The following is a 23,760-nucleotide window of genomic DNA, read 5'->3' as shown; positions in this document are numbered from 1 at the left end:
CGAGAGGGTGCCGGCAGCTAAGTCACAGAGGTGTCTTGACCTCATGGGCTGGTTCTGGGGCAGATGAAGCCCTGGCATCCAATCGGGCCGATAACTCCCCTACCGAATCAGTAAGGACCTCGAGGTATTGTTTTTAATACTGTAGCTGCTGGGCCAACCAAGGCAGGTCCAAGGGGACAGGCGCATCCGCCGAATCCATGGCCTTGCAATCTGTCATGGGAGTCTCAGTTTAGTGGACCCTTGGGCTGAACAGCAGGAGACTGGGAAAGGAATTCAAAGTCTCTACTACTGCGCAGGCCAGGAGGCAGATGTTCAGGCTGGACGTAGAGGTGCTCTTCACCCTGGAAGCTGGCACTCCCCCGGGAGAAGCTCGTAGGAGCCCTGCCACTGGGACTTAGGTGGCTTCACCCTTGGAAGCCGAGCCCCCCCAGGAGGAGCCAGTAGGAGCCCGGTCTCTGGGACTTAGGCGGGTTGATGATCTTGAGACTGAAGCAGGCAGGCTGATGATCAGGACTGGGAACTGGAACCAGACTAGAACAGTAGACAGGAACTGTAGCAGGATTCGGGTACTGGAACCAGGCAGGAACTATAGCAAGACTCGGGTACTGGAACCAGCAAGAACTGTAGCAAGACTTGGGAACTGGAACCAGGCAGGAACTGTAGCAAGACTCGGGTACTGGAACCAGGCAGGAACTGCAGCAAGACTCGGGAACTGGAACCAGGCAGGAACTGCAGCAAGACTCTGGAACTGGATCCAGGCAGGAACTGTAGCTGGCAAGCAGGAACCAAGCAGGTACTGTAGCTGGCAAGTAGGAACCAGGCAGGTGCTGTAGCAAGCAAGCAAGAACCAGGCAGGTACTATAGCAAGCAAGCAGGAACCAGGCAGGGTCTCTAGCAAGCAAGCAGGAATCAGGCAGGTACTATAGCAAGACTCAGGTACTGGAACCAGACAGGAACTGTAGCAAGACTCCGGTACTGGAACCAGGCAGGAACTGTAGCAAGACTTGGGTACTGGAACCAAGCAGGTACTATAGCGGGTAACTGGAACCAAGCAGGTACTGTAGCAGGCAAGCAGGAACAGAGCGAGTTCGAGGCAACTCACTCCGGGGCACGTAGCAACAGGGATCCGGTAGGAAAGCCCATTGCAAGGCAAACAGGATCAGAAGTGGTCCTTTTATACTGCTGTATGCAGGCAACTCCCTGGGAAGAGTACAGATGGACCGCCCCTCACTGGCCATATAACTGAGAAGGAGTACTGCGGGCCAGCCCCTAGGGAAAGGGCGTGGCCCGAACCAGGAAGTCCAAGCAGAGCCAAGCAAGTCCCAGGCAGGCCCTGGAGCAAATCCTGGATAGGACGCAGGCGAGGCCCTGGCTTCGGAGCGCCCTCCAGAAGAAAAGGTAAGATGCCTCCTGTGGCGCAGCTACAGGAGGGATCTCAACAAAGGGGCTTCCTGTGCATTATTTATATCTTGAAGGAATTTGAATGTATATCATATCCCCTCTCCTTTCTCCTTAAGAACATAAGAACATAAGAAAATGCCATACTGGGTCAGACCAAGGGTCCATCAAGCCCAGCATCCTGTTTCCAACAGTGGCCAATCCAGGCCATAAGAACCTGGCAAGGACCCAAAAACTAAGTCTATTCCATGTAACCATTGCTAATGGCAGTGGCTATTCTCTAAGTGAACTTAATAGCAGGTAATGGACTTCTCCTCCAAGAACTTATCCAATCCTTTTTTAAACAAAGCTATACTAACTGCACGAACCACATTCTCTGGCAACAAATTCCAGAGTTTAATTGTGCGTTGAGTAAAAAAGAACTTTCTCCGATTAGTTTTAAATGTGCCCCATGCTAACTTCATGGAGTGCCCCCTAGTCTTTCTACTATCCGAAAGAGTAAATAACCGATTCACATCTACCCGTTCTAGACCTTTCATAATTTTAAACACCTCTATCATATCCCCCCTCAGTCGTCTCTTCTCCAAGCTAAAAAGTCCTAACCTCTTTAGTCTTTCCTTGTCTGTACTGTACTCATATTTAGGTCCTTAACTCATCTCCTAGAGCTTTCGGTGCAAATTCTGCACCATTTTAGAATCCCATCTCTAGACTGCTTTTACTGCCTGTCCTTTTAGGGTATGACTTCCAGAATTGAATACAATACTCAAGATGAGATCTCGCAATGACCTGTACAGAGGCATTATGACATATCTTTTCCTACTGGTTTATACTTTTGTCTTTAATATGAACTATTTAGATTTAGATTTAGATTTATTAAGTTTTATATACCGTCACTAAGGACCCATCGTAACAGTTCACAACAGAAATAAAACATACAGCTAAAATACATTTTAAACCTAAAATACAATTAATATACATTACTAAACCTAAAATAGATCATAATTAACCTAAAATACATCTTAAATAATCCTAAAAGTATTTCATAATATAGTAACTAAAATCCAATATGATTACCCTAAAAGCAATTAGTTAAGATCAAATCTAAAACCTAAATGACCTTAAAACTATTGATGACTAGGGATGTGAAACGGTACTGGACACGTTTCCGGTATCATGTCTGGGTAAAAACCGCGGGAAATCTTCGTTCCCGCAGTTTTTACCCGTTAAATCAGCTGTGCCGTGCCGAAAAAAAATCCCACCCCAACCATTTAAATTTAATTCTTTCTAATCCCCCACCCTCCCGACCCCTCCAAAACTTTTTTTAAGGTACCTGGTAGTCCAGTGGGGGTCCCAGGAGCGATCTCCCGCTCTCGGGCCGTCAGCTGCGAGTGAACAAAATGGCGCCGATGGCCCTTTGCCCTGTCACATGGTAGGAGTAATGGACGGCCAACACCATCTTAAAAAATGGCACAGGCCATCCAGTGCTCCTACCATGTGAATGCTGCTATTAAATTACATGTGCCCCAAAGAAATCTGTGCTCCGCTAATAAAGGCTTACTGACCCTACCATCAGTGCAATCAGCCCACTTGAATCAGGTTAGAGATAGAGTCCCAGCCAGGCCCCAGCCAGGTCCCAGCCAGAGACAGAGCTCTATCTCTAACCTGATTCAAGTGGGCTATCGCACTGATGGTAGGGTCAGTAAGCCTTTATTAGCGGAGCGAAGATTTATTTGGGGCACATGTAATTTAATAGCGGCATTCAACCAACCAATCTGCAGAAGCAACTAGACAATCTTCTTTGAATGCAATAATCATATTCAATACTGTACTGTTGATATGCCATGTATAGTCACAATTTTGCATACCAAAGTTGACGTCTTTAAATAATATTGATATTTTAAAAGAATGATACAAATAATGGAAACAAGGTAGAAGAATATTAATATAGACCAAGCAACTCTTTTTTAAATGAGCTAACCAGAACATAAATGTATTGCTAAGAAGCAGGTTAAAATTAAAAGAAATTGTGTAGCTAGGTGTTTCAATCTAAACAAACTTACAAGGAAAAAGAAAGTCAACATTCAGATTTTTCTTCTTATGAAATCTATTAGTGCTCTTGTCAGCAGTGACTCATATAAACTGTCAACTTTGACAGAATTGCCACTTGAGCGCAAGTCATTAATCCCTTGGAGATCAGTGACCTCTGATTAATAGAATACAAGGTGATATGTCATAGAATACTGTGCAGCATGTTGTGCTTAATTATTAACTTATTTATGATGATGTATAGACTTTATCTTCAAGTTTATTTCTTATCCACAATTCATGAGAGTAACTATAATAACAGTTGCCAGTTAAAATCGGTATTGTCCTATATAGTTAGACTTTATAAAAATTATTTCAATCTATGGAACTTTTAACAAAATAATGCAACTATAACTACTGAGAGTTAATTTTTTTTAATGCAGTTTTTCTTTGTTAAAACAATGCATGAATTTCTCTAAAAGAGGTTTGCCATTTGATTTACAAAAGAATATAAGAACAAAAGAATTGATATACTTGGTCAGATCAAGTATCCATCAAGCCCAGTATCCTGTTTCCAACAGTGGAAACCCAAGGTAGCAAGTATCTGGCAGGATCCCAAATGGTAGATAGATCACATGCTGCTAATGGCCAGGGATAAATAGTAGTAGAGATGAGCTTCGTTTTTTTATACCGGGTCATTTTTTGAGTCGGACGCTTTGGGGTAAAGTTCATTTTTCCTTGGTTAGTTTTTTGCAAAATCGAACAAAAAACAAAACGGGGAAAAACGAAACGGGCCCAAAAAACAACACATTAAAATGAAGCTCAAAAAAACCCACCCCAAGCATTAAAATTTACTATAATACATTAAATACAAGCCCCCCCCCCCCCACCATCCCGATCCCTCCCCAAGACTTACTAACATCCCTGGTGGTCCAGCGGGGTCCCACGAGTGATTTCTCCCTCCATGCCATCGGGCTGTCTGGCCTGCCTCGCATCAAAATGGTGCCGATAGCCTTTGACCTACTATGTCACAGGGGCTACCGGTGCCATTGGTCAGCCCCTGTCACATGGTAGGAGCAATGGATAACCGGCGCCATCTTGTACTCCTATCATGTGACAGGGGCTGACCAATGGCACCGGTAGCCCCTGTGACATAGTAGGTCAAAGGCTATCGGCACCATTTTCATGCAAGGCAGGCCCGAAAGCCCAAAGGCACGAAGGGAGAAATCCCTCACAGGACCCTGCTGGACCACCAGGGATATTAGTAATTCTTGGGGAGGGATCGGGATGGTGGGGGGGGCGGTTGTATTACAGTAAATTTTAATGCTTGGGGTGGTTTTTTATTTAAAAAAATAAAATGTGCCCCTCCCCCATACAAACCCGAAAAACTAATTTTCCTCATAGTTTGGGGAAAAGCAGTTTTGAGGTTCGGGGCCCCCGACCCACGACGAATTAGGCAATTTCGTTGAAATTGCCTAATTCGTGATAAATGAATGCACATCTCTAAATAGAAGCTTATCTAAAGTCTATGAACTTAATATCAGGTTTTGGACTTCTTCAAGAACTTGTCCAAACCTTTTATAAACATAGTTATGCTATCTGCCTTTATCACATCCTCCAACAATGAATTTAAGAGCTTAATAGTTATACCTGGCTACAATCTTTTCAAGAAGGAACGAGAAAGAAGGAAAGGAGGAGGAGTGGCATTATACATAAAGAACAGTATTAATGCAACAGCATTGTTGGGATTTCAAGGTAAGGAGGAGGCACTGTGGGTTAATGTGGAAATAGGGAATGGAACATCTATATTGGTGTAATAAACAGACCTCCATCACAGACAGAGGAGATGGAAAGAGATTTAATAAAGGATATTCACAGGATTGCTGTGAAAGAGAAAGTTCTGCTTCTAGAGGCTTTTAATCTCCCAGATATTGACCATGGCCATTTTTAAAGATGGCGCCAGCCATCCAGTGCTCCTACCATGTGACAAGGGCCGGCCAATGACACAGATACCCTGTCACATGGTAAGGGCAAAGGGCCATCGGCTCCATTTTTATTAGCGCAGCCAATGGCCTGAGAACGGGAAGTAGCTCCCGGGACTTCCGCTAGATCACCAGGTATTTGTAAAAAGTTTTGGGGGGGAGGTGGAGGAGAAAAAGGAACATCCGAAACATACTTGCTGGACCAGGGTAAGGAGTGCCTTGCCCGACGGATAACGCGAGGACTTCCGGGTTCGACGTCATCGAGGTGGAGCCGGTGAGAAGGACTATAAAAGCTAACCCCCCTGCGGTCAAACTCCGAGGTGGAGGAGAAAAAGGAACATCCAAAACATACTTGCTGGACCGGGGTAAGGAGTGGCTTGCCCGATGGATAACGCGAGGACTTCCGGGTTTGACGTCATCGAGGTGGAGCCGGTGAGAAGGACTATAAAAGCTAACCCCCCTGCAGCGCACAGCCGATGCCGGCGCGCTGCCTAAGCCGTGCGCGCCAAAGGGGTGCGTGGCTTTGCCTGGAAGTCCCGCTTTTTCTTGAAGTAATTAGTTCTTCTCCTCCACTAAAAGTAAGTAAGAACGCGATTTCTTCAAAGTTATCTTATCTCTGAAACCTCCACTGGTGGAATCAACTGAATAATTTACTGGATAGGGTTGAAAATTTTTATTTATTTTCAATTTTTTCTTCTTGGGTATTACAGGAATGCCCCATACAAAAAGGAAGGGGAAACTGAGGGAGGTAACAACTACTTCCTCCCCAGTAACCCCCTCCCAATCCAAAATTGAAAAAAATTTCAACTCAGCCCCAGAAGTTACTCCCATAGAAGGAGGCGCTGTGAATCCTTTGGTTGAGCACAAAGAGGATTCACCTGCCTCATTGACATCTTTAAGTCCGGGAGCACCGAATAAGCCTTCAACCCCCCTTGGTGAACTTTCTGCATCAAAAATTTTTGAGTTAAAATCTGCTTTAACAGGGGACAAGGTACTACAAGAAGGAGGTGATGGAGAACCTTGTGATACGGATGAAGGACTAGGCATAGACACAAACAAGGTTGTGAATATTGTCGATGCCTCAGAGTCAGAACCCATGTTACCCCCAAAATTCGAGAAACCTTATAAAATAACGTTAGATAATGTCTGGACTGCTATAATGACTTTGGAAAAGTCTATTACAACTCTCACAAATGTGGTCACAGATATGAATAAAAGAATGTTAAATATTGAACAACGAAATGAAATGCATAAGACACAGATGCAGGATATGGATCAGAGGGTTTCAAAAATAGAGAAAATATAGACGAGTTTAATACAAGGAGACTCGATACATCATATAAAAATGGAGAAAATTGAAAATGAACTGAGATACTTGAATCTGAAGGTAATTAATTTTCCACAGGTTGCAGGAATTTCAGTTCAAGAGCAATTTAAACAATATATGGGTACAGTATTGAAAATACCAAATGAAATAACACCGCCTCTGGCAAAAATATACTTTCTTCCTGAGAGAAGAGAGAAAGAACCAGTAGGACAGCGAGATCAACAGTATCAACAATGACAAGGACCATTAAATGTTTCAGAATTGTTAGAAATGTCAAATTTCTTAAAAGAGGAACTGTACTTGTTAGGTTCATTTTCCCATCAGATAGGGATATGGTATTAAAATTGTTTCTGAGAAATAGATCTGTAAAGTATTATGAACAACAGATCTGGATTTTTCCAGATGTAACCAAGATAACACAAACTAGAAGAAAGGAATTATTGGCTTTAAAACAACTAGCAGATAGAGTGGGTGCCCAGATGACAATACGATATCCTAGTAAATGTATGATAAAATTGAATAATATAAATTATATCTATTATGAACCTTCTGATCTAAAAAAATTCCTGGAGGCTAAGAATTTATTGGGGGAAGTGGTTTCTGATAAATAGTATTCATAGAGTAATGAAGTTAGGGGTTGTAATTTCCAGTTAATATATTTAGACTTGAATTACTTTGATATATGCTCAGTTAAGATGTTGATTCCTCCTACTTCATGGGTTAGGATGTCTAAAAGAATGTCAAAATTTATTTTCTCCCTTCTTTAATTGAACATATATGAAATGGGATATGTAATTTAAATAATATTCTGTATTGTAATTTTGTGAAAGTAGACATCCAAATTGTGTAAATGATAGTATTATATCATGATTTAAAAAAACTAATAAAGATTTAAATTAAAAAAAAAAAAAGTTTTGGGGGGGTTCGGGAGGGTGGGGGAAGCTAAGGGGTCAATTTTAAAGGGTCGGGATGAGTTTTTTTTTTTATCGGTTTGGGCCTCACTAAACAAAATTAGCGATGTGAATCGGAATCGGAACCGATTCCGATTCACATCTCTACCGATCAGATTTTTCTCTCCCTCCAGCCGAACCCGATCGTTAAATGGTCGGGCACACGATTCACATCCCTAGTAGTCAGGAATGTGAAAATTCAAATAGAAGAAAAAATAGCAAATATGGTAAAATGGTGATACAAGACAATTTTAGTTATGTTAATAATAGACTGAAAGTTGAAGGGGAGGAGTATGTAGCAGTTGAAGAGGAAAAAGCTAAATTGCTTAACAAATGTTTCTTTTCAGTGTTCACTGTAGAAAGGTCTGGAGAAGGACCACATAAACACAGATAAGATTGGAAGTGAGAAAAATCTAAATCGATTATCAGAACAATGTGTTCGTGAGAAGCTAACTAATCTTAAAGTAGATAAGGTGATGGGGCCAGATAGAATATATCTGAGGGTACTAAGGGGTAGATTTTCAAAGATGTGCTCATGCCTGTTTAATGCCGCATGAAGCTGTACGCATAGCGGGTGGCATATATTTTACATAGTTTGCGCATCTGTACATGCACTATGCAAACTATGTGCATGTTTTGACTGCAATTTGTGCACGTCCATCATGCATAGTGTGCGTGTTTGTGTGCGCACATATAGTTGTGCGTCCCATGCAATCACGCGCATGCCCGTGCGCATCTGAACATGAGGGAGGGACTTCCTGCTTCTCCAGAGCTTCCAAAATAGCTGGCAGAGGGAGGCTACCTAATTTCACCACCAGGGACATAGATCTGCTGGCATCTCTGGTGGTGGAGAAGGAGAGCCGCCTATTCCCCATCAGAGGCCGGAGGACAGACTTTCCTCGGCTGAGGAGGGCCTGGAGGCAGGACCGGGCAAAATTCAATGAGTGTGCTTCACACCCATGTGGGATAAGTTGATAGTCTTTACTCCTGCAGATGGGGGCACTGCAAGAAGTGTAAATGTCGGGTTAGACCTGGGAGGAAGAAATAGAGTGAGAAACAGAGAGTTATAGTATAGGGTTTTGGATGGAGAGTGTAATGTAAAACCCAAAGATAAGTGGCATAGCTTATTACCTACATGACTATTGAAGCTCAGTATCACGGTTCTTCATGGTTGCTAAATGTTGTTCAACCACTCATTGTCACATTGCAGTATGCAGGTCCTATTAGCACCATCAGAGTACACTCATGGTTCTGTCTTCATTTTTCCTAATAGATAGAGGACTGAAGAAGAAGGCCCAGTGGCTGTGCCTAAAGAGGAGGAGGTGGCTGGAGCAGCTATGGGCAGACTGGGCTGGGTCTGGTGGTAAGTTATCCTTCCATGCTAATGGAATGTTCAGTCATGTTCTTCCACACGAATGTACAGTTTATTCTGACCTCTCCTTTTGTTTTACAATGCTGCAGAACCTGAAGAGGAAAGGCCATGCCCAGCTCCGGCACCCGGACCACCAGTGGCCGCTCCAGGGAGGGAGCCGGATTCTTCCCCTCCTCCCCACGAGGAGACATCAGAGGCAGCGAGAGGCACTGAGGGCCGTGAATGCCTTCCAGGAGAGGATGATCCGGGGTCATGGATTGGATGGGTTGGTCATGGAAGGGGGTGAAGGAAGGGGTGCGGTAAGGGGAGTATAGTTACAGTAACACTTCAACTAATCATCCAATGGTCAAGAAGGAACAACAGCTTGGAAGCCAAGGAGCTGTGGCAGAGTCAGCATCATCAATGAAGATTGGTTGCACCATCTCCAGCAACACATACAGCTGTGACTTTCAATAGGGATGTGAATTGTTTTTTGATGATTTAAAACAATCGTCAGATATATTTTAAATCGTCAAAAATCATTAGAGCCGCGATACAATAACAATTCCCCCGATTTATCGTCAAAAAATCGTAAATCGGGGGAGGGGGAGGGCGGGAAAACCGGCACCCTAAAACCCACCCCGACCCTTTAAAATAAATCCCCCTCCCTCCCGAAGCCCCCCAAAATGTTTTAAATTACCTGGGGTCCAGTGGGGGATCCCAGCGCGATCTCCCGCTCTCGGGCCATGGCTGCGTTAAAAGAAATGGCACTGGTGGCCCTTTGCCCTTACCATATAACAGGGCAAAGATAGCGCCAGTGCCATTTTGGTTCCTGTCACCCGACGTCACGAGTGCAGGAGATCACTCCCGGACCCCCGCTGGACCCCCAGGGACTTTTGGCCAGCTTGGGGGTGGGCCTCCTGACCCCCACAAGACTTTTGGCCAGCTTGGGGGGGCCTCCTGACCCCCACAAGACTTGCCAAAAGTCCAGCGGGGGTCCGGTGCTACTTTTGCCCTCACTATGTCGACATAGTGAGGGCAAAAGTCAAAATGGCGCCAGCGCTACTTTTGCCCTCACTATGTCAGTGAGGGCACGACATAGTGAGGGCAAAAGTATGCAATGAAGAATGCAACAAATATTTGCTGAATTATTCGGCCGCCAATTTAAACAACCCCCCCACCCTCCTGATCTCCCCAAGACTTAAAAAAACTCCCTGGTGGTCCAGCGGGGGGTCCGGGATCCATCCCCTGCACTCTCACACCCTCGGTACATTTCAAAATGGTGCCGGTAGCCCCTGTGATATATAAGGGCAAGGCTATCGGCGCCATTTTGATTCCTGGCACCCAACAGCACGAGTGCAGGAGATCGCTCCTGGACCCCCGCTGGACCCCCAGGGACTTTTGGCCAGCTTGGGTGGGGCCTCCTGACCCCCACAAGCATTGCCAAAAGTCCAGCAGGGGTCTGGGAGCGACCTCCTGCACTCGGGCCATATTGCCAGTATTCAAAATGGCGCCGGCACTACCTTCGCCCTCACTATGTCACAGGGGCCGACGGTCAGAAATCAAAGGTATCGCCGGCACCGTTTTGAATATTGGCAATACGCCCGAGAGCAGGAGGTCGTTCCAGACCCCCGCTGGACTTTTGGCAAGTCTTGTGGGGGTCAGGAGGCCCCCCAAGCCTGCCAAAAGACCCTGGGGGTCCAGCGGGGGTCCGGGAGCGATCTCTTGCAGTCATGCCGTCGGGTGCCAGAAATCAAAACGGCGCCGATAGCCTTGCCCTTACTATGTCACAGGGGCTACTGGTGCCATTGGTCAGCCCCTGTCACATGGGAGGAGCACAAGATGGCGCTGATGGCCATGTGACAGGGGCTGACCAATGGCAATGGTAGCCCCTGTGACATGGTAGGTCAAAGGCTATCGGCGCTATTTTGAAACTGGTTCTGAGGGTGTGAGAGTGCAGGGGATGGGTCCTAGACCCCCCGCTGGACCACCAGGGAGTTTTTGTAAGTCTTGGGGGGTTCAGGAGGGTGGGGGGTTGTAGTAAATTTAATTTTAGCCGGGTACCGAATAGGATTAGACGTACAACCGTATCGGGGCGCCATACGGAAGTATGCAACATATTTGTCCCCCGACGAATATGTATCCCGAATGCAACGTATGGCGTCCTGCTGCACATCCCTACTCTACACACCATGAAGCCAAGTAGAGGGGGCAACCATAGGCCCAAAAGTATCAGTAAATCACAGACTAAATATATAGTCAATTATAGAAACAGATTACTCATTGCTACTTATCACTTGACAATTCTTTCATATCCACATTTTTCATCTTGTACACCCCAACCACATGGTCATATTTATTTAGGACAAGAAAAGGAAAATTGTTTTTGTTACCTCACTACTGTTACATAGCTTCAGGTACTTCCCAGCCTGGAAAAAAAACTAAGTTGTCCCAGTTCCCTCTACCTCGCAAAAGGTTTCAACATAGCAAACAATAGAATACCATTGGGATATCAGAAATTCTGCAAAGCTGGTATAGTGGGAAGACATTCAAATGACATACAAATGTGAGCTACTACCAAACATTGATTATTAAACTCACATAGGCAGGTGAGAAGCAGACAATACATGTTTTAAAGCGAAAGTATGGCATGGATCCCCTTACAGAGCAAACACAGAAAAGTGCAAATCAGAGATACAAACTCTACACAAGTATTCCAGAATATAAAAATATTATACACATTTCCCCCTTGTCATGAATTAGTTAAGCCTTCTTACCTAGACATTTTACTCTGGTTCCTATAGCTGCAACAATCAACACACCAGTATGTGCACATACTTGTGAACAGTGCAGGATCTGGCTTGCGAGGTCACAGAGAAGGTCAACTCAATCATGGCCAGCTGCTAATCAACCCCCACCCCCACCCAGAAAGGCAGTCAGGCCATCCCAAGGGTTTAACAGTGGATGGAGACAAACTCAATTCTGATAGGTGATTAATCTTAATTACCCTTGGAGAAAAGAAACAGCATGCACATGTGTGCCAGCATTTTTCGATTATAAAGTGCACAAATCAACTCACACGCACATGTAGCATATAATTGGTAGAGATGTGAATCGTGTGATCGATCATCTTAACGATCGATTTTGGCTGGGGGGGGGGAGGGAATCGGATCGTCGCGGTTTTGTTTTTTTAAATATCATGTAAATCGGGGGAGGGCAGTAAAACTGGCACCCTAAAACCCACCCCGACCCTTTAAAATAAATCCCCCACCCTCCCGAACCCCCCCAAAATGTCTTAAATTACCGGAGTGCAGGAGGTCGCTCCCGGACCCCCGCTGGACTTTTGACAAGTCTTGTGGGGGTCAGGAGGGTCCCCCAAGACTTGCCAAAAGTCCCTGGGTGTCCAGCGGGGGTCCGGGAGTGATCTCCTTCACTCGGGCCGTCGGCTGCCAGTAAGCAAAATGGCGCCGATAGCCTTTGCCCTTACTATGTCACAGGGGCTACCAGTGCCATTGGTCAACCCCTGTCACATAGTAGGAGCACAAGATGGCCATGTGACAGGGGCTGACCAATGGCACCGGCAGCCCCTGTGACATAGTAGTTCAGAGGCTATCGGCGCCATTTGATACCGGCACGAAGGGTATGTGTGCAGGGGATGGCTCCCGGACCCCCCCCCCCTCCCGCTAGACCACCAGGTACATGTAAAAGGTTGTGGGGGAAGCTAAGTGGTCAATTTTAAAGGGTCAGGGTGGGGTTTTTTTTTATCTGCTTGGGCCTCACTAAAAAAAAATTAGTGATGTGAATTGGAATCGGAACAGATTCCGATTCACATCTCTACCGATCAGATTTTGTTCTCCCTCTAGCCGAACCCAATCGGTAAAACGATCAGGCATATGATTCACATCCCTAGTCTGTATCCTCTGAAAGTCATATTCCCCAAGCACTCTGCTGCCTTTCTTAAGCCATACCTCTGTCACAAGGAATACCACCTGGAGTGTAAAGCTGGGTTGTTGGCTATATAGAATGCATGGGGTATTCATAGCTCTATACGACAGGAGTAGTAACATGCATCCCATATGAACCAAAGTACATAACACACCGATTGGCAGTGTGTGATAATTTTATTATTACTTTTTTTAGGGGAGCCAGATGATGAGTGACCTGGACCTGCACCTAGACGACCCCAAAGGCTGTACCGTTGTCAGTGGGTAATCCCAGACTCCTCGGATGAGGAGGAAGGAGGAGCCCGTGAACAGCCAGAACAGCCTGAGGAGGAAGAGGATCAGCAGTGGCAGGGAGAGGAGCCGGAGGACACACTGGCTGATCTGCTACAGGATCGCCCACAGAACAGCAATGCCCAAACCTGAACTGGTTGCCAATCAGGCTGAGAGATTGTTATTACAGCAAAGCACCAGCCTCTTGGACGCCATCTCAGGCCTGCCTGATGTGGTGCAGCAGGAAGTAGAGACCCTCCATGATACCATCAGGGAGGAATCACAAGCCCTCTGTGATACCATCAGGGAGGAAGGACAGGGGATTCAGCAGGCGATCCGGGACCTTTGCCAGGCAACTGATGAACAAACAGAAGTGTGGAGGGAGATGCTGCAGCGGTTGCCTCCTGTGCAGCTGCAGCCACCAGCGGCACCATGGCATTTCATGGTGCCCTGGATGCATTACCCTCCACCTTATGGGCCACCCTTTCAATGGATGGCACCAGCCCATGCTGAAGAGCCCACTGTGTGACAGCAACCTGCGCCTCAGCATGCACCAGGCTATCCGTGGATGACACCCCCACCTCCGCCTGCACCTCCTGTCATGCTTCCCCCACTACACCAGAGCCGCTGCAGCTGCAAGCTGTACCTTCCTGCAGCCAAGAAATGGATCTGCCCCAACCTCCTTTGCCCTCTGAGGGTAGCGTGAGCAGTAGCAGGAGTCCACTGAGCAAGAGCTCCAAGTTGGGGCAACCTAAGCTTCCAGAAGCCAGAGAGGACAGCCAAGGAAGTGTTATTTTAGTTTCTTCAATTTTATTTATCTGCATTTTTTTGTATCATAGATGCACTTTATTTAAATTAGCACTTTATTATAAATAAATAAACTATCTCCTTATGAAATGGTTTTCTATGAGAGTGTTCCTTTGTTGTATAGCCCGCCTTTGACTCAAGCGATGGATTTCTTGCATTTCATCCTGAGTCAGATGCTCTTCCTCCTCCTCATTGTCTTCAGGAGCCTCCTCCTGCAAAGGGATGTGTCTGTTAAGTGCAAGGTTATGCAGCATACAGCAGGCTAGAAAGATCTCGCACACTTTAGGGGGTCTGTAAAGAAGGCATCCTCCAGATCTTTCTAGACAGTGGAAGCGTGATTTAAGTAAGCCAAAAGTTTGTTCTATGACAGCCCTGGTCTTACGGTGTGCCCTGTTGTAGTGAGCCTCAGTGGCAGTTGCGGGGGAGGCAATAGGGATCAAGAGCCAGGTTTTTAGTGGATAGCCTCTGTTACCTGTAGAAGAAGACACAGAAAATCATATTCCTTCTGTATTTCATTGTGGCACAGCTCACAGGCCAAGTAAACAGGAGCCCTGCTGTGGCACCATAAATATTAGGGATGTGAATCGTGTGCCCAATCGTCTTAACGATCGGGTTCGGCTGGAGGGAGAAAAAAATCTGATCGGTGGAGATGTGAATCGGAATCGGTTCCAATTCACATCGTTAATTTTTTTTTTAGTGAGGCCCGACCCTTTAAAATTGACCCCTTACCTTCCCCCACCCTTCCGAACCCCCCCAAAACTTTTTACGAGTACCTGGTGGTCCAGTGGGGGCGCGGGGACCGATCTCCCGCTCTCGGGCCACCGGCGCCATTTTGGCTGCCACTCAAAAATGGCGCTGATGGCCCGATAAAAAAAAAACCCCACTCGACCCTTTAAAAATGACCCCTTAGCTTTCCCCACCCTCCCGATCCCTCCAAAACATTTTAAAATTACCTGGTGGTCCAATGGTGGTCCTGGGAGCAATCTCCCGTTCTCGAGCCGTCGGCTGCCACTCATAAAGATGGCGCCGATGGCCCTTTGCCCTTACCATGTGACAGGGTATCCATGCCATTGGCCGGCCCCTGTCACATGGCCAAAAAACAATTCACATCCCTAAAAATATAAAGCTGACAAAATAATAGCTGGGAACTATGTATGTTAGAGGTGGTGGATAGCTTACTACCTAGGAGCCATCCCCCAGTGATGTGTCCTTGCTGGAAGTGGTCATGAATTCTGGATTATGATAGAATGTAGGCATCGTAAGTAGATCCTGGAAAGTGGGGCACCACATTTGTGATGATGCACTTGGCGTTGCAAACCACTTGCATGTTTAGGGAGTGGAATCCCTTGCAGTTGCGGTACATGGCCTCATCTCCTCCTGGTGCCCTTAGGGGCATGTGAGTGCAATCAATAGCTCCCAAGACTGAGGGGAAGCTTGTTGTTCTTGTTGTTCCTGTCTTCTTGTTGTTCCTGTCTTCTGAAGGGGAAGGAGATAAAGTGTTGTGTTTCCCGGAGCAAGGCAGCCAGGACCTGCTCTAGACACCTTGAGGTAGCAGACTGAGTGATTCCATATGTCACTCCTAGCGGTGTTTGAAAGGTGCCGGTAGAAAGAAAGGCCAGGGCGGTAGCCACCTTGATGTGTACTGGCAAGGCATGGCCCCTTTGGGTGACAGGTTGCAGGTCAGGCTAACATTTGGCAGAGGTGCAGTATGGTTTCCTTATTAAATCTGAACCTGTGCATTACTTCCTCCTCAGACAGATCCAGAAAATGTGTGCGAATCCTGTAAACTCTATATAAAGGGTAACTCATTCTCAGCATTCTTCTTCTCCTCTCTCTTTCTCTTCTGAGCCGTATAGATCGGAGGACCCATGCAGCTACTATAATCATGTGGAGAAACAGGAATGCCCAAACTGCCACACAGTAGCTGCTCCTTGTGTTTATCACCTCCTGATGCAGTCCCTTACCATTAGACACAATTCAACAGTGCATAGGTAAATAGTTTACCGTTTCCCAGTTACCACCAGTAAGCCCCACAAGTTCTTCCTCCCACCTTCTGCCTTCCTCCACAATCGAGTGTCCTTGAGCAATGAGGCCAAGAAACAGCAAATAGCCAAGGAAACTTGACAGTAAGCAGTCGCTTGCGCACACAGTCAGGCAGTGGTAAATATACATGAGTGCAATTGACTGAACGCGCCGGTGGATATGTGCGCTTCCCTTATAAAATCCGTCATAATCGTGTAAGTCAGGTATACGCCCTCAACACGCCCCTTTTTATGCGTGAAACTTTGTACGCACAGGGACATTTACGCGCACTAATACCGCTATGCAAAATTCGGTTTGCGCGCACACCGGCTATTTACGCATGTAAGTGCTGATTTTTACGCGCGTAACCTTTTTAAAATCTACCCCTCAGGGAACTTAGAGATGTCCAGGCAATTCCATTGGCTGACCTTTTCAATGCTTCTTTACAGTCTGGAGTAGTTTCGGAGGACTGGAAAAGGGCAGATGTTGTTCCTATTTATAAAAGTGGAAGTAAGGAGGAGGCTGGGAACTACAGGCCAATTAGTCTGACCTCTGTGGTGAGCAAATTTAAGGAATTGCTGCAAAAACTGAGTATGGTGCAATTTTTGGAATTCAATGGATTGCAAGATTTGAGGCAGCATGGTTTACCAGAGGTAAATCTTGTCAGATGAATTTGATTAATTTGTTTGATTGGGTGACCAGGGAGTTGAACCAAGGGAAAGCACTAGATATAGTGTACTTGGATTTCAGCAAGGCTTTTAACACTGTTCCACACAGAAAACTCATAAGTAAATTGTGTGCCCTTGGTATGGATTGTAGAGTGACTGACTGAGTTAGAAACTGGGTGATTGGGAGGTGTCAAAGAACAGTGATAAATGAAGTTTTCTATGAAGAAGGGGAGTGTTACTAGTGGTGTGACTCAGAGATAAGTCCTTGGACCAGTTTTTTTCAACATTTTTGTGAGCAACATAACGGAAGGGTTGCCAGGAAAGGGTTGTCATTTTGCTGATGATACCAAAATCTGTGGATAGCCAGGAAGGAGTGGAAAATTTGAGGAGGAACCCAGCAAAGCTTGAGGATGGTCTAAGTTCTGGCAGCTAAGCTTTTGTTATAATGTAAACCGATGTGATGTACACACTAACACCGGTATATAAAAGGTTTTAAATAAATAAATAAGATTTAATGTTAAAAAATGCAGAGTAATGCATTTAGGATGTAAAAACCTAAGGGAAAGGTACAGTATTGGAGGTGAAATTCTTCTAACCCCAACGATAGAATGGGATTTGGGAGTAATTGGATCTGATGACTTAAGGAAGCCAAGCAAGTGGATAAAGCAATGGTAAAAGCCAGAAAGATGCTTGGCTGCATAGGGAGAGGAATGGTCAGCAGAAAAAGGGAGGTGATATTTTGCCCCTGTATAGGTCCCTGGTGAGACCTCACTTAGAAAACTGTGTACAATTCTAGAGACCATACCTTCAAAATGATATAAACAGGATGGAGTTGGTCCAGAGAGTGGCAACTAAAATGGTTAGTGGTCTTCATTCTAAAGCATATGGGGATAGACTTTAAAATCTAAAAATGCACACCCTGGAGAAAAGGCGAGATAGAGGAGATGTGATAGAGATATTCAAATATCTCAAAGATTTCCATGCACAGGAGTTGAGACTTTTTCAATGAAAAGGAAGCTCTAGAAGCTCTTAAAAACTTGGTGTGGGCCATCCATTGCTCCTACCATATGATAGGGGCCGGCCAATAGCACCAATAGCCCCTGTCACATGGTAAGGGCAAAGGGTCATCGGCGCCAGATTGATTAGTGGCAGCCAAGAGCCTGAGAGTGGGAGATTGCTCCCAGGACCCCTGCTGGACCATGAGATACTTTAGGAAAGTTTTTGGGGGGTCAGGAGGGTGGGGGATTCTAAATAATTAGATTTAAACGGTCAGGGTGGGTTTGGGTTTTTTTTTCCTGTGTGCCCTTTCTTCCCCCCCAAAAAAAAATGATAAGAAAACCACACAAATATTTTGTGGGGTTTTCCTATCGCTTTCGGGGACCCCCGATACTTGATGGATTAGAAAATATCGTATGATATTTTCATCCATCAGAAAAACGATGCACATCCCTAATCTCTAAGGAGGTGAAGAGAGCTATAGTAAGTTAATTGGAAAGATGGGCAGACTGGATGGGCCACACGGTCTTTTTCTGCCTTCATGTTTCTATGTCTCTTCTAGGGATGTGCATTGTTTTTCTGGCGGATCTAGTTTGAAAGTTGCTCTGTTTCCTTTTTAAGGGTTAGGCCAAGCAGCCTGTTTCCGCTCCAATTAAGATGGTGCCCATCCTTTCAGAATAGACTCCCCCTTCCCCAAAATGTTACCCAATTTCTAACAAAAAAAAAGCCCTCTTCCCTGTATCATCTTGTCATTCATGCATTGAAACTTCAGAGCTCTGCTTGCCTCTGGGATCTTTTGCAAGAAACAGGAAGCATATCAAAGAATGCTACCCCTGAGATTCTGGATTTCAACTTTATACCTAAAAACTAAAATTTGGCTTCTAGAACCTCCATCTCATACCTTCCTATGTCATTGAGGTCCACATGTACCTTGATAGTTGGCTCCTCCCCAGAGCTGTCTAGAATCCTATCTATGTGATGCATGAGGTCCACCACCTTCGCACCATGCAGCCAAGATATGAGCCACCCAGCTATCTACAACCTTAATGATTGAATTATCCACTATGATGGCCAACCTAACCATTCCCTCCAGGCCACAAGCCCTTGGAGTCCCATCCTCAGTATGAGATGATAGAGCATTACTTGGAGAGCCAGACTTAGTTACAGGATCACTTCCTGCTACACCAAATCAATGCTTTTTCTCCAGATGGCCTTGCTTCTCCAAGGCAGCATAGAAACTGCTAGGCAAAAGTTGCAACTTGGTTACTATATCCCTGAAGATCTCCTCTATATACCTCTCTGTCTGCCTCAGTATCTCCAGATCTGTCACTCTAGCCTCCAGATACTGGACTCATTCTCTAAGGGCTAGCAGTTCTTTGCATCGGACACACACAAACAATCTCTCATCAATGAGTAGATAATCAAACATGTGGTATTCGGTACAAAAGGCTGGAAGGCCCTCATCTCACTGCTGGACTGCTGTCTACATTTTAATATTGTGTTCTTAATTAATTTAGGTTGCTAAGAAAGTAGGGATGAGTAAACTAAAGTTCTATAAATTTGTTTAGTGTATTTAATGTTAAATTAACAAAGGCCAGTAAGGAGACAATCTATTGATAAGGGCTGTTTCACTTTCTTGATATAGATAAGTACCTGATTGATTTTTAGTATGAAAATGTCACCCTCTTAAATGGGATAAGAGTGTATAAATAAAATAATCTGCTTGTAGGTAGATGGGAGGGAAAGAAGGACACACATAGAATTACCTACCTTTATTTTCTTTTCATCAGGCACACACACATTTAGAATTACGGTATCTATCTTTTTTTCTTTTTGAAAAGGCAGACATGATTACAATTATCAACCTTTCCTTTTTAATGAAAGACACAAACTAAAGATTAGTTTAAACCACAATCTCCTTTTTCCACTACAGTTTAAGTCCCAAAATTACTCAGTAAAGCAATGCTCACCAATCTTCTTCAGCCACCAGCAAAATCTTCTGCTGTCTTTGCTCCTTCAGGATTAAGAGTCACCAAACTCTTCCACTGCTGTAGATTTGAGTTTCAAAGGCAAATTACTATTAACAAACCCTTTGATGATACACATGTCAGTGGCTGGAATTCAGCTGGAATTCAGTTAATAATTTTATGTGATGTGCTCCAGGATGCTATGTAGCTTCCCATGTTGAAAGGTCAATTTGCTAGGGGTGTGCATTCGTTTTGAACTTATATGTAAAACGCTACTTTTTTTTTTTTTTTTAACTTAAAAAAGTGATGAGGCGAAAACGATCGGATTTCCAACTTATTCAACATAGCTATGTTGAATACGTTGGAAATCGCGATCGTTGATCCTAAATAAAAATGTAAACCCTTCACCCTCCTTAATCCCCCCCAAGACTTACCAAAACTCCTTGGTGATCCAGCGGGGAGTCAGGAAGCCATTATTCTATTCCTTTGCGAGGAGCACGTGACGTCCGCGTCACGTCGGAGTGACGCGGATGTCACGTGGTCCACCGCGGTTCCGCTCCCGGACCCCTCCTTGGACACAAACAGAACTTTTGGCCAGCTTGGGGAGGTCAGGAGGCCCCCCCAAGCTGGCCAAAAGTTCTGTTTGTGTCCAAGCAGGGGTCCGGGAGCGGAACCGCGGTGGACCACGTGACGGCCGCTTCACTCCGACGTGACGCGGACGTCACATGCTCCTCGCAAAAGAATAGAGGAATGGCTTCCTGACTCCCCGCTGGACCACCAGGGAATTTTGGTAAGTCTTGGGGGGGGATTAAGGAGGGTGAGGGGTATAACTTTTTATTTAGGGAACCGGTGCACGTATGGACATAGACTCAACTTATGGAATTCTCCATATGTCCATATTGACTGAAATTGACCCCCCTTTTCGACTTATGGACTTATGAACATAAACTTTTTGTCTGCACATCCCTACAATTTGCACATCATATTTGTCTGACTCTATGTATTCATCCCTCTCAGAATGAAAATAAGAGAATTTTCTCTCCCCTCATTTCTCTAATTTCTATAGAAATTTCTTTTTGGAGCCACTCTAACGTGCTGGGTGATGTGAGCAGGTAAAAAATATATAGACTCTTAAAGATCCCTACATTTTTAAAAGAGACTTTCAGAAAATGGATCAGTGAGAAAACCCACAATGGTCAAATTTAGAAGCATTGCTTGCTCAAGAAATTCCCATATAAATATGTATGGGGGCCACGCGCGAGCAATGCAGATTTTAAATACCATAATTTATGCATGCATATACCCATGCGTGTACCAAAAATAAGGGGCGGGGCATGGGAGGTGCCTACAATTACATGCGTAACTGTGTATCTTAAAACCAGAGGCCGCAGCACTCATCATCTTATTAGCCATGTAACTTTACTGCTGCTCCTGATGAAGAGCAAGGCTAAAAGATCTCACATTTTAGGGCTTACAGGTAAGGGTGTTCAGATCAACTGAGAAGCATGCAGGATGAGGAAACAGAGCGGTCTGGAAGATCTTGATATTGACTGGGCAAACTGGTGGACTAATTGGAAAAACTGGGAATGTCCCTCGTGAGAGCATGTTTTAAAAGCTATTTCCTTATGTGCGTTAAAGCCAGCAAAATCCTATGGAAGATACCTGAAGTAGGTTTGATGGAGTAACCTCTTAAAATTAGGAGCATATTTACGAGCAGTAGGTGTATTTTAAATCATATGCGCACAAGTGCACGCATGATTTAAAATTCCAGCATATCTCTCCTCGCGTGCCAATACAAATGTGGGCGCATGTACACTTGTTTTAAAATTAGCTTGACAGTGCATAGCAAAACCTGTTAAAAACTTTCTCTTAACTGGGTAAGTGAAAATTATTAAATGTAAATGTGAACCTGATTGATATTAGCTTGGTTCTAGTTTGATAGAATCAAATCACAAAAATTAAATGGCCAAAAAATACCACAAGTATGCAAAACAATATAACAGTGGTATTCAAAGAATGACAATTTAAAAAAAAAAAAAATAGGGACAATTATCAAAAGTTATGTTGAATACATGTACACAGACTAAATAACTACAGAAGTTTTTAATCATAGGTCTCCAGTTTATGTAATTAGTTCTTTTGTGGTGGAGTCTCAAACTGTTGCTAGGTCTCTAAGGGGGTCATTTTCTAAGCCTATCGCACGCAAAAAGGGACTTTTTGCATGTGATACTTGTCGGAGGTGGGGGAGGGGTTGGGTGGGGAGGAGTCGGGGCGGCGAAGAGGCGGACGCGGCAGTATCTTCGCTGGCGGCGATAAGGTAAGCACCGTTATCATCGCCAGTAGCACGCCCAATAGTGCCACCTTTCATGGTGGCGCTATTGGGTGCGAAAGCCGGCAGCGATAACACTGCAGTGGTGCGATGGCTGCTGGCTTTCGCGGGCCCGCTCCCTGTTACCACTGGATTCTCCATTCTGTGCAAGAATGGAGAATCCAGGCCTAAGCCAGCCAATATCTGGACAGCTAAATTAAGCTGATTTCCAAAAGAGTCAAGCTAGCCTGCTTTTCAGTTGAAAATTATCCTGAATCTAGCCTGCTAAAAAACTGTGAATGCACTGAGCAAAATACTTTTTTCTTAAATGAAGTTATGGGAGAGCAGTTTATCTCTGTTTATGAAGCTTGGATGTTCTTGGAAGTTATGTAGTGTTAAAGAACCCTGAAGCAGCAGTTTGCATAACACTGGGTAAGATCAGCTCTTTTGTTAGCTCTGCAGTTCTTAGAGTGAGTAAAGAGTGAAATTAGCTCTCTCAAGCTTTTATGTTCCTGCATCAATGAAGACATCAAATAAAGCTTTTTTTAAATTTCAGATACATTTTTATTAACATCTTTTCATCAGTAACTATAGAAACACAGATATTTATATTAAAATTATATAAAACTATAAAAATTTTATTTAGAAAAGAATGAAGGATGCCTTGAGGAGGTTTTTCACATTAATGAATGTAAGACCATGAGCCAAGTTGCTTACAGCAAGTGGGCTCACATGAATATTTGAGATTCCTGTTGTACATTTTTCGCCTGTCTTTTTCTCTTTATATTTCTTTAGTAGTACACCCAACCCTCTGGTTCCTTATCCCAAGAAACATACTAACTTGGAAACAAGAAAATAATTTATCCAAGCTTTATTTAGTGAGATTTTTCTGCCTCTCTTTGTTATGACCTTAAGGTATATAATTAGCTCTATTCTAAGCAGGAAAAATCACATAAGATCCCACTCTCTAAATGTCTCACACACAAGCTGAACTGAGAATTTGCCATTAGCCAGGCATCTCCTCCTGCTGAATGTGTCAATGTCTTCTTGTTTCATTCTTTCCCCTTTGCAAGCACACTAAAGGGTAGATTTTCAGATGTGTACGCGCTATCCGGCGCGCACACATGGATGCCCGATTTTATAACATGCACATGCAGGTGCGCGCATGTTATAAAATCGGGGGTTGGCGCATATAGTGGGGTGCACACTTGTGCATCCTGCTTGCGCCAATGCCCGCTGCCTTGATCAGTTCCCTCCCAGTCCGCTCCAATTTCAGAGTGGAATGGGAGGGAACTTCCCAACCCCCTACAGTTACCTCCCTTCCCCTTCCACTAACATACGCGCCCTGAGTCCTAACCTAGGCCTCCCAAAACGTTTTATTGTACCTCTTGCGCCTGCCTAGGGGCAGGCACAGGTTGCATGCACTGGTACCCTGCCGACACGCGATCCTCCGACACAGTGGCAAATGGCCGCTGTGCCAGGGGCCTCTAGCCTAGCCCCGCCCCACCCCCTGGACCACTCCACCTCTCCCCTTTCTCAAAGCCCCGGGTCTTACACATGAAAATAGACCCGGCGCGCATAAGACCACCTATGCGCATAATTCCATGGAATTTACGCTCATAGGCCTTTGAAAATCTGGCCCTAAGTTATTCTGTTCTTATTGGGGTCCATATTCGAAGGCATTTAGGTGGATATCTTGGGAATCATCCAGCTGAATTCCAACTTTGAATTCTTCTGCTACTTAT

The sequence above is a fragment of the Rhinatrema bivittatum genome, chromosome 6 (genome assembly GCF_901001135.1).
Source record: "Rhinatrema bivittatum chromosome 6, aRhiBiv1.1, whole genome shotgun sequence".
Lineage (NCBI taxonomy): Eukaryota > Metazoa > Chordata > Amphibia > Gymnophiona > Rhinatrematidae > Rhinatrema > Rhinatrema bivittatum.
This window is presented reverse-complemented; position numbering follows the sequence as displayed.